Source organism: Muntiacus reevesi, chromosome 9 (genome assembly GCF_963930625.1).
Source record: "Muntiacus reevesi chromosome 9, mMunRee1.1, whole genome shotgun sequence".
Classification (NCBI taxonomy): domain Eukaryota; kingdom Metazoa; phylum Chordata; class Mammalia; order Artiodactyla; family Cervidae; genus Muntiacus; species Muntiacus reevesi.
Window position 1 is genome coordinate 1,947,812 of NC_089257.1, and position 5,185 is coordinate 1,952,996.

A 5,185-nucleotide genomic window follows, 5' to 3' on the forward strand; every position below is an offset into this window, starting at 1 on the left:
TAGATCTCTTCAGTAAAATAAGACATATCAAGGGAACATTTCATGCAAAGATGAGCTCAATAAAGGACAGAAATGGTATGGACCTAACAGAAGTAGACGATGTTAAGAAGAGATGGCAAAAATATACAGAAGACCTATACAAAAAAAGATCTTCATGACCCAGATAATCATGATGGTGTGATCACCTACCTAGAGCCAGACATCCTGGGATGCGAGCTCAAGTGGGCCTTAGGAAACATCACTATGAACAAAGCTAGTGAAGGTGGTGGAATTCCAGTTGAGCTCTTTCAAATCCTAAAAGGTGATGCTGTGAAAGTGCTGCATTCAATATGCCTGCAAATTTGGAAAAAGCAGTGGCCACAGGACTGGAAAAGGTCCGTTTTCATTCCAATCCCCCCCCAAAAAAACAATGCCAAAGAATGTTCAAACTACCACACAATTGCACTCATCTCATATGTTAGCGAAGTAATGCTCAAAATTCTCCAAGCCTGGCTTCAACAGTACATGAGCTGTGAACTTCCAGATGTTCAAGCTGGATTTAGAAAAGGCAGAGGAACCAGAGGTCAAATTGCCATCATCTGCTGGATCATCAAAAAAGCAAAAGAGTTCCAGAGAAACATCTACTTCTGTTTTATTGACTATGCCAAAGCCTTTGACTGTGTGTATCACAACAAACTGTGGAAAATTCTGAAAGGGATGGGAATACCAGACCACCTGACCTGCCTCTTGAGAAACCTCTATGCAGGTCAGGAAGCAACAGTTAGAACTGGACATGGAACAACAGACTGGTTCAAAATTGGGAAAGAAGTAAGTCAAGGCTGTATATTGTCACCTTGCTTATTTAACTTATATGCAGAGTACATCATCAGAAATGCTGGGCTGAATGAAGCACAAGCTGGAATCAAGATTGCCAGGCAAAATATCAATAACCTCAGATACACAGATGACCCCACCCTTATGGGAGAGAGTGAAGAAGAACTAAGGAGCCTCTTGGTGAAAGTGAAGGAGGAGAGTGAGAAAAGTTGGCTTAAAATTCAACATTCAGAAAACTAAGATCATGGCATCTGGTCCCATCACTTCATGGTAGATAGATGGGAAAACAATGGGAACAGTGACAGATATTATTTTTTTTGCACGCCAAAATCACTGCAGATGGTGACTGCAGCTATAGAAAGCAAATACAAGAGAGAAAAAGGCCCCAGGAAAGGTATGTGAAAGCATTATCAGCCTTGCTGACCAGACACCTCAAGACAGATGACTATTGGATTAAGTCCAGAGGGAAAAGAAAAACATCTTGAAAGCAGGATGTGTGCCTGGAGGTGGAAAGCCATCATCAGACTGTTCCATGACCTGGTGTCTCTGAGTCAAATGTTTTTCACATCTGGAGCTTTGTTATTGAGACAACAACCAAAATCATTAGTACAAGTAAATCTTTCTTAGTTCATCTTTATGTTACATTCCTAGACTATCTTAACAGCCTTATGGCTCCATATGCTTCTGACAGCACCTTCTCCCTTGCACGTACTCCCCTGCCTGAAAACATGTAAGAAAGCTGACTTGATCAGTTTGGGCACCTTCACCTCGGAGCGGTGTTGGTCTCCTGATCCTTGCTTTCAATTCTTGTGTCTTTCTCAGTCTTTCGCCTTATTGCACTTTCCGGAAACCCTGGCTTGTTGAGCCGGACTCGACCAGTGGCACCGGAACAGGGACCTGAAAGCGAAACCAGCCTAGGAGGCTCAGCTCTGAGCGGAGCGACGGAGAACGCAGGGAAACCAGGCCGGCGCAGCAGATGATGAAAGTTCTTGCTAAGTACACCCCCGTGGATTTGTCAATCAGAGTAACAAAGGGCAAAATCCTTCTAAGCATGCAGAATGTATGCAAGGCTTAAAGACTTTGTTGAAAAGCTCGGGAGTGCAAGTCTCTCAGTCTGCTTTTAAAGACTTATTTTGTGCTAATGAAAAACATTGCTATTGGCTTGATCCGGCTAGAGGAACTTGAAAGTATAAAGAATGGCAAGAAGTAATGCGTTGCTTGCGCGGAGCTAATCGAAGTGAAGAACAAATACCCTTGTCAGTGCAGTCATAAGGAAATCTCATTGGCACGGTTTGGGTACACTACAATTGGAGGTTTCGGAGTCTGATGATTCCACTTCTCAAACAGAGGCAGAGTCAGAAGAAGAGTTGCATATATATGACAATAGTGACTCAGAGGAGGAGAAAAAACCTTTAAAAGCAAAAATTTTTAAAGGGAAATGTTATGAAAGTAATGAACAAATTTTGTTTGCTAGAACAGCTTGCCCCTCTGCCACCCTGGGTGAGCCTCCTCCTTTTGATCCGGAGACTCCTTGGGATGATGGTTTTATGTTAAAGCCACAAGTAACTCTTCCCAACATGATCGCTCCCTTTCATAGGGGAGTTCGTGTGGCTCACTTACAAAGTGATGAAGATGCATTATCTCTTCCTGTAATAGTGACATAGGTTCCACCCGGAGCTCAATTCCCAAATGGAGGATTAAATTATTATAACCCTTTACCTTTCAAAACTATTAAAGAGATCAAACAGGCTTGTACTCAAAATGGAACTAATTCTGTCTATACTATGGCTTTGATTCAAGGTTTGTCACAGGCAGGATTGATCCCTCATGACTGGGAGTTGGTTGCTAGGACTTGTTTAACTACTTGGGAATTTTTACAATTTTGGACGTGGTGGCAAGATAAGGCTAGTCCGCAAGCTCATAGGAATGCCGTCGCTAATCCCCCCATTAACATTTCTTTAGAACAATTGATGGGATCTGGTGCATATTTTGGAGTTCAGGCCCAATTACAATTTGATGATCAAGTACTCGTGCAAATAGGAATGATATGCTTAAAAGCATGGGAAAAAGTCAATCCTCCAGGACAGGCCACTCCACCATTTACTCAAATTAAACAATCTAATGGAGAGCCATATGTAGACTTCATTGCACGATTACATCAAAATTTGACCCGAACTATTTCTCAGCCAGGACTGAGAGATTTGTTATTACAGATTCTTGCTTATGATAATACCAATTCAGAATGTCAAAAGGCTCTTCAGCCACTAAAACTCACGGTGCTGCCTTTGAAAGAATATTTAAAGGTTTGTCATGATATTGGGTCGGAGCCACATAAATGCAATTATTGGCTCCAGCGTTTTCCAAAGGGAAAAGAGGAAATGACAGTCAGTGCTGTCAATGTGGAAAAACTGGATATGTTAAGAGAGATTGTAAAGAAAAAAGATTTTAAAATGCTAAACAAGAAAATAAGACTCCAGACTTATGTCCAAAATGCAAAAAAGGAAATCATTGGGCAAATCAATGCAGATCTAAATATCATAAAGATGGTGCTCCTCTGTTGGGAAACATAATGTGGGGCCCTGCTTGAGGCCCCAGAAACAATCCAAGTGCTTGGAACACTGTCCCTTTTGTGTTTACAGCCCAGACACCCCCCCCCCCAAAAAAAAAAAAAAAACAATCTATGACCTTTTCCTAGCTACATCAGGGAGCGCAGTGTTAGACATGGGCAGATTCAACAGTTCTCATTTTTGTGAATGACTCAACTTGGCTTCCTGGCCCCTACGATCAAAGTCTCCCAGATAAACCGGAAGAAGAAGGATAGATATTAAACAATTACACCATTGGGTCTGAAAATACCCTTATTTGCATTGGACATGGAGCTGCTGCTGCTGCTAAGTCTCCTCAGTTGGGTCTGATTCTGTGAAACCCCATAGATGGCAGCCCACCAGGCTCCTCTGTCCCTGAAATCCTCCAGGCAAGAATATTGGAATGGGTTGCCATTTCCTTCTCCAAAGCATGCATGCATGCTAAGTCGCTTCTGTCATGTCTGACTCTGTGCCACCCCATGGATAGCAGCCCACCAGGCTCCTCTGTCCAGGGGATTCTCTAGGATGGAGAGATCTGTTTAAAAACAGATTATCAAAAATGGTTATCTGTTTTTAAATCTACTAAAGATGATAAGACTTCCTTTTTTCTTTTAACCGCGCTTAAGTTTTTAGAAAAGGAAGATTGGATGCAATGGAATTATTGTAAAGAAGTGGAAGGCTATCTATTGATCAATACTATTGAAGGTCCCATAATTGATTGGGGACCCAGAGGGACTCCAAAATTAAAAGACACCAAAATCCCCAGTCCGTGGACATAGCACAGTGGGACAGTACATTTGGTAATGGATCCTTGGTTTGGCATGGGGTAGGATTTACCCCTCCCATTCCACATCTAGTTCATCATCCTATTCATAATGAGATCTGGAAAATACCTATGGCTTTGAAAACTCTTGAGGCATGGAATGGTCGATAGACCGAATATATTTTAAATTATCCTAAAGCAACTTTTATTTTCACAAAAAAACTCTACTCATAATATCCAAGCTTGTATTAGACTTCCTTTTGTATTGATTGTCAGTCCAGCTAATTATGATAAAAATACAGGGTTATAAATTGTTTACAGTGTTCCTTTTACGCATGTTTAAGTAATACTGTCCCATTCAGTGACAGCTGGCAGAGTATTTACATTGCAAGGAGATCCAATCAGTCCATCCTAAAGGAAATAAGTCCTGAATATTCATTGGAAGGACTGATGCTGAAGCTGAAACTCCAATACTTTGGCCACCTGATGTGAAGAACACACTGATTGGAAAAGACCCTGATGCTGGGAAAGACTGAAGGCAGGAGGAGAAGGGGACGACAAAGGATGAGATAGTTGGATGGCATTACTGACTTGATGGACATGAGTTTGAAAAAGCTCTGGGAGTCGGTGAAGGACAGGGAAGCCAGGCATGCTGCAGTCCATGGGATCGCAAAGAGTTGGACATGATGGCATGAGTGAACTGAAAAGGCAAAGGAAAAAATAATTGAAAGGAAGATGGATTGGCAGAAGATATAGAAAAAGCCTGTCTTGTTTCCCCAAGTGCTCTGCTTCTGAGGTGACATTTGTATTTTTACCTCTCAGTGGACTTCTGCCCGTTTGCAATGGCATCGCAATGGCATCCCAACCTGGTTCCTGCCGATCCCACAGCATCTTGCTTTCTTGAGCTACCTGCTGATGAGTCACTCTCTGTTTACTGGTCATTGGAATAGCAACTGAACCATATGTTTGGAATTGTTGGAGGCATTTAGGAGGCAATCTTCCATTTCAACCTTACGCTGACCCT